General features: G+C 39.1%; 1 pseudogene; it reads right to left on the reverse strand.

Moving 5' to 3' along the window:
* Positions 1 to 5,425: 5,425 nt before the first annotated feature.
* LOC141372549 (ferritin light chain pseudogene) lies at positions 5,426 to 5,749 on the reverse strand (annotated as a pseudogene).
* Between the last annotated feature and the right edge of the window lie 1,248 nt (positions 5,750 to 6,997).

Genomic DNA, 6,997 nt, shown 5'->3' on the forward strand with positions numbered 1-6,997 from the left:
ATAAACATTGGGGTGCACGTACCCCTTCGGGTCCCTACATTTGTATCTTTGTGGTAAATACCCAGTAGTGCAATTGCTGGATCGAATGGTAGCTCTAATTTCAACTGTTTGAGGAACCTCCATACTGTTTTCCAGAGTGGTTGCACCAGCTTGCATTCCCACCAACAATGTAGGAGGGTTCCCCTTTCTCCACATCCCTGCCAACATCTGTCGTTCCCTGACTTGTTAATTTTAGCCATTCTGACGGGTGTGAGGTGGTATCTCATTGAGGTTTTGATTTGGATTTCCCTGATGCCGAGCGATGTTGAGCACTTTTTCATGTGCCTGTTGGCCTTAATGACTGATTTTTAGTCCATGAAACTTTATTTAAAATATTAAGGGATTGCCAAAAAAAAAAAAAAAGAGAGAGAGAGAGAGAGAGAGAGAGGGATTGACAACGTATTTTACAGCACTCTCTTAGCAGGGCATACAGTACTGCCCTAAACTAACATTTATCTGCCTAGCAGCTCTTCCAAAACATGACGGCTAATTCCATCCTGATGTGTTGGTTTGCCTTCCTATGAAAACAGCCTAAATTCTGGAACTTGAAATGGTGATAACATATTTTCACTTTTCACATGTCATGGGTTTTATTTAGCTCCATTTTGCTCTCAGGAGAGGACAAAGTACCAGAGGGATTACATATCCACTTGAAAATTTTTCTCTTGGATTTCTTAGTTAACCTACTGCTCATGATACAAAACCACTCAATGTGATTTAAAATCATCAGAATGCGAAACTTCATAATCAAAAAGAGCATGGTGCTAAATTTAAACTGGGAATGTACTTTATAATCAGAGAGAGATTCTATTTTGTTCTCTTAATAATAATAGAGAGTGACATGTCTTTGCCACTAGGTGCCTTTTCTGTGCTGCTTCTGATGCCAAATAGCCACAGGGTTGTTTGTTGATTCTAATAGATGGTGACACATATTGTTAATTATGTTGACATGAATTCTCTTGACCCCGCTTCATGAGTAAGAGGTGGGACAGGGATGTTTCTTGTAGTTCTAGCTATGTGTGGAAGCTAAATATTACTGAGGTTCTTACTGAGTTACATGAGGGTCTATTTACATTTGTGCTGCCGCTGCTTAGTGTTTTGTGTGTCTCTAAGTGTATTTGTGGATGTACGTATGTATATATAGAGATAGGCGTGTATGCTTGGGGGCTAAAGACCTGAGGTTAACAAATTACTTCAATTGACAAAAATAATTGACAGTTAGTAAGCTTTTCTGTGTCAGTTGCAGTGTAAAGTAAGCTACATGTGCTAGAATTTAGTCCTCAAAATAATCCCAGCATTTCAACTTTATTGATGTGGAAGCTAAGACTCCGAAGTAAGGCACCTCTCAAAGTCATAGACTATTAGGTATATTAGGGCCAGAGATGACCCTACAGTCCAGGTTTTAAACATACAACCAACCATTCTTCTTCAATTGTTCTCCAAAGAGCTTATAAGATTGATTGTGGTTAATTAAGCCAAGAAGATGTATCCCATTTCCCAAGCTGGATATATTTGAATGTCATAATCTATGATATCAGATGGCAAAGCTTTGTTAACATGTGTCTGTACCAAATGATACCATCAATCTTTCTTTGGGAAAAATAGCTATAAATGTCAACTATAATGTAAAGCTATGTTCTTTCTTATTTTGTAAAAGCTTAGTTGATATTTAGTTATGTGTGTCACCCATGTTTGCCTTTTATTTTTAAGACATATGGTCAAATTAAGAAATTGCACATGGGAGTCAAAAGTCAATAATAGGTGACTATTATCTTGTCAATGTCACTGTTAATGGTGAAGGCTATAGGGCGGAGTCCTAATATCTTCAAGAGCAAATTACTTTCTGAAGGGGAAAGAAATAACATTTAATGATGTAGTTTATCAGTATAAAATATTTTACAATAAACTATGTTGTATAGCTATGTTGCTGGTTAAGATTTGGAAATACAGAAAAAATAAGATGATATATGGTCTATACTCTTTTGATGGGAATACATGGGAATATCACTGTCAGAAACAAATGTTCTGCAAAAAGGTAGAAAAGCATTTTGTTAAATGTTAATTTTATTGTTGAGTTTAATATTCTCAAAACTCCATGAAAAAGATATTATTGCTTTCATTTTAGGTGAGGAAATTGGGATCTGAATAGATTTTACTCAAGATCACATAGCAATAGCAGAATTTGACTCTAAAGTTTGTGCTTATGATCCTATTTCCATGCCACCTTCTATGGATTATATAAAAGGAGTACTTGTCAATAAGCATTTTTTATTGTCTTTAGTGCTGTCTATTGAAAGTGTTCTAGTTTGCTTAGCAGACCTATCCTTGTCATATTAAGAATGAATACATAACGTTGTGTGTCAACTCTACTTCAATAAATAAAAGTATGCATAGATTCTGATGAGCTTGATGATTTGCCCTTTATGTCACCCCAGGTCCCTATTCACAAAACAATCTTTAGATGGTAATTTCATGTTCATTCTATACCTCCTTTACTAGATGAGGAATGCATGAACCATCTGCATGAGTAAAAATTGGGATTGGCTTTATGTAACAGTATTTTACAAATTTGGATAACTTATCACTTTATCTTTGCCTGGTTACCTCTGTGTCTGATGGCAGTATGTTTCTTAGCCATAAAGCTAAGAGCCATCTTCTGAATCATCAGGGCCACCAAGAGACCAAATTGCTCTGTGAAAGCTGACCTACATTGGTCCTTCCACATTTAACTTCTTTGTCAACTCAACGGTTCGTACAAATAATTATTGAAAATAGTCATTCATTTTTGTTAGTCAAAAACAAAAGCTATGTGAGAAAGAAAGAGTATGAAGAATTATGCTTGGTCAGAAAGCAAAAATCAAAGTGTGCGAATCCTAGGTCTCTTCAGATTCAATTATTTTAATCATCAGCTCCTCCAAACTGGAATTTCTCACAACACCTTAAGAAGTTCTTTCAGTGATAACACACTTAAATGTGTTATTATAGGAACTAGGCCTCCTTTAAAATTGGTTATTTGTTCTTGGTGAAAATTGACAAATTCCATTGAAATATTAAACACTCTTGTTTAAAAACAGAGGAGCATAGGGAAAGGGAAGGAAAAATAAAACAAGACAAAACCAGAGAGAGAGAGACAAACCATAAGAGACTCTTAACCATAGGAAACAAACTGAGGGCTGCTGGAGGGGAGGGGGTAACTGGGTGACGGGCATGAAGGAGGGCACGGGATGGAATGAGCACTGGGTGTCCTATGCAACTGATACATCACTGAACTCTACCTCTGAAATGAGTAATACACTATATGTTAATTAATTGAATTTAAATAAAAAAACCTCTTGTTTATCAAAACGCCTGTTCCTCTGGTAGACAAAAAAATTCCCCAATGAAAATAAAGCTCAGGATGACACTGGAGAGAATTTTTCTTAGATGAGGCCAATGATGTGTAGCAGTGGTTTACTTTTCATTCTCCAATTATAAATAAATTGTAATAATTTACATGTGTCTTTTTCCTGACACTGGAAAGAAAACAGTAAAGAAAAATAATTAAGTTAAATATGCTTGTCCATTTAAATTTCAAATGATATAATAGAGGGCAAATTAGATTGGGAGTAGAATAAGGTTTATGAATATTATTGTCCTTAAAATGAACTGTCAGATTATTTTTACCCTGATCCTCCTTATTCCGTTTATTGCCTTAAAACCAAACTAAACGACTAGGCAGGAGTAGCAGTGACCTACAGTGGTGAAGAGCCCACAGTTCTTGGTGTTGTCTTGGTCAGGTTGCTTTCAACATCTTTATGCCTTAGTTTCCTTACACGTCGGTAGGACTAATATTAGAGATGTTGTGATTTTTATGTAAATAAATGTGGTGGACTCAATGTCTGGGTCTCCACAAAATTCTCGTGTTGAAATTGTATCCCCCAGGGGCGCCTGGGCGGCTCAGTTGGTTAAGCCACTGCCTTCGGCTCAGGTCATGATCCTGGAGTCCCGGGATGGAGTCCCGCATCGGGCTCCCGGCTCTGCGAGGAGTCTGCTTCTCCCTCTGACCCTCCCCCCTCTCGTGCTCTCTCTCTCTCTCTCTCTCATTCTCTCTCTCTCAAATAAATAAATAAAATCTTAAAAAAAAAAAAGAAATTGTATCCCCCAATGTTATGGTATTAGGAGACAGGGTCTTTGGGAGGTGATTGGGATTTGCTGAGGTCATGAGACTGGAGGCCTTTTAAATGGGATTAGTGCTTAAATTAGTGTCACAAGAGGTGGCTTTCCTTATCCGTTCTCTGCCATGTGAAGATACAAGAAGTTGGCAGTCTGCAACCAAAAAGATAGATCTCCTCAGAATTGGACCATGCCGGCTCTATAACGTCAAGAAAAAAATATCAGTTGTTTATAAGCCACACAGTATATGGTACTTTGTTAAAGCAGCCCTAATTGACCAGGGCAAATATTTATAATGTATTTAGAACAGTGCTTGACATATAAAATGTATGCCACTAAATGTGAGATTTATGGCTTGGTGGCTTTACTTCACTGGGAACAGTACAGCATTTCTCTTTGGCCTATTAACATCACTTTCCTGGAGGGGCACCAGGGTGGGTTTCAGTTGGTTAAGCATCCAACTCTTGATTTCGGCTCAGGCTGTGATGTCAGGGTCGTGAGATCACGGTTGGGCTGTGTGCTGGGGCAGGGAGTCTGCTTGGGATTCTCTCTCCCTCTCCCTCTGCCCCTCCCCCCCACTCTCACACGCTCTCTCTCTTTCTAAAAAACAAAACAAAACAAAAACAAAAACACAGCACTTTCCTGTAATTAATCGACATAATAAATACAAAATTTGACTGTGACTGAATTCTGCTCATGTTACCGACTCTGCCAGCAACACTCTCCTCCACACTCAGTGCTCCCCTGTCAGCCTCCATTTCCATATGAATATTACATTACTCTTTAAATGTGTCTCTCCTGTGTGATTATCATTATCGCCTATTTAAAAGCTGTATTAGTTTCCTGTGGCTGCTTTGACAAGTTGCTACAAACTTGGTGACTTAAAACAACAGAAATATTATCTTCTCACAGTTCTGGTCAGAAGGGTGAAATCAGTGTCAGCAGGGTCACGCTCCTTCCAGAGGCCGAGGGTAGAACCTGCCCCATTACTTCTTCCAGCTTCTGGTGGACCCTGGCATTGTTTGGCTTGTGGCAGCATCACCTCAACCTTCAAGGCTGCTGTCTTTATTCTGTTATATTTGCTGCAGAAAGCTTTATTGCTTCCATTTGGTCCACCGCTTGGGTGAGGACTCCAGGGTGGTTAAAAAGCTGCCCAGGGGCTGCTCACACACAAGCCCTGGCACCAGAGGGATGCCAGAGGGGCCCCTCCAAGGCTGCTGGGCTTCAGAAACTCCTAGTCGTGATCGAGGATGAGCCTTTTGAAGAGATACCCAGCCTGGCCTGGGGGCCAGCCCCCCCTACAGAAGTTCGTCAGGTGGTGGCCCATCCTCTTGATGAGTTTCTCCTCATCTAGGAAGTGGCTCTCCAGGAAGGCACAGAAATAAGAGTCTTCCCCGGGGTGGGGGGAACCCAGGGTTTGCAGATCCAAAAGGGCCTGGTTCAGGTTCTTCTCCAGAACCAGGGCAGCTTTCATAATGTTCAAGGTTTTACCCCACTCATTTTGGGAAGTCTTCTGCAGGTCCCTGAAGAGGACAGAACCCTTGTGCTGGTTTTGCATCTTCCTGGAACTCTCAGCACCCTGTGCTTCTCCTTAGCCAGCTCATGGGAGGAATGGCCCAGCTCTCCAGAGCCACCTCGTCAAGGTTGAGATAGAAGCCTAGAGACATGGGTGTAGAAGGCCACAGGTGCGTGTTGACCAGGTGGTTGATAGCACCCTCCACCTTGGTGGAATGATTGTGAGGAATCTGGGAGCTCATGGTCGGTCTATCATAAGGAACTAGGCTTAAATGGCTGGTCCTGGAAGGCTGCCATCTTCAAATCTCTCCCTGTTGATCTTCATAGCACCTTCTCTTCTGTCTGTGTAACCTCACTCTGCTTTTTTCTGGTAACACTGTGATTAGATTGAGAGCCTATTTACTCAATCAAGGATAATCTTCTCAAATCAAGATCATGAATCACATCCGCAAAGGCCCTTTCTCCTCATAAGGCAAGATTTACATATTCCAGGGATTAGTATTTGACCTTTTTGGGTGGCCATTATTCAGACTACTTACATAAGTCATCTGTCCTTTGAATCTACAAATTTGTTGGTAATAGCATTAGGCTCATTTTTTTTTTAATAATTGGTCTCACACATGTCATCACCTATTACACTGTAAATTAACTGAAAATAAAAAGATAAGGTTTTTTTTGTATTTTTTTATCCACTGTAGTAACAAGTTTATAAACTTGTACATGATTATCAACTTCTGTTAAATTTAATAAGTTTTTACAATTATAAATATTACTTATGGTGACTGCTGTTACTGAAAATATTAAGTTTTCTCATTTCTCAGTGTATAGTAAATCTGTTCTTTCATTCTATTCAGGTGCTGGATCTTAAGGTTACCAAAACAATACCATGTTCTTATATGCAAAAGTTTCACAGCTTAGTTAGAGAGATGAGCAATGAAGAAATAACTACAAACAAATGCAAGAATGCTAAATACACAAAGCGAAAACAGAGAGGCGCTCCCCTGGGAGTCAGATATTACTCCTGAACATGGTAGAGCTAAAATTGCTTCTATTATAGAGGTTATAACCAATTTGTATATTTCTGATCACTAAATGCCAGAATCTTGATTGATAGACTTTGAACATCATTAATCTGAAATGCATGTGATATATAATTAAAACCTAAAACTATAGTGACCTTGATAAGCTCTTTGATATATTATACAGAATAAAGTCATCTATACTTTCTTATAAAGAACATAATTGTATCTGGCTACATTTTACTGTATTTTGTGAGATGATAGGCAAGCAT

This window comes from Callorhinus ursinus, unplaced genomic scaffold (assembly GCF_003265705.2).
Source record: "Callorhinus ursinus isolate GAN/ISIS: 27379988/994484 unplaced genomic scaffold, GSC_fseal_2.0 scaffold4, whole genome shotgun sequence".
Classification (NCBI taxonomy): domain Eukaryota; kingdom Metazoa; phylum Chordata; class Mammalia; order Carnivora; family Otariidae; genus Callorhinus; species Callorhinus ursinus.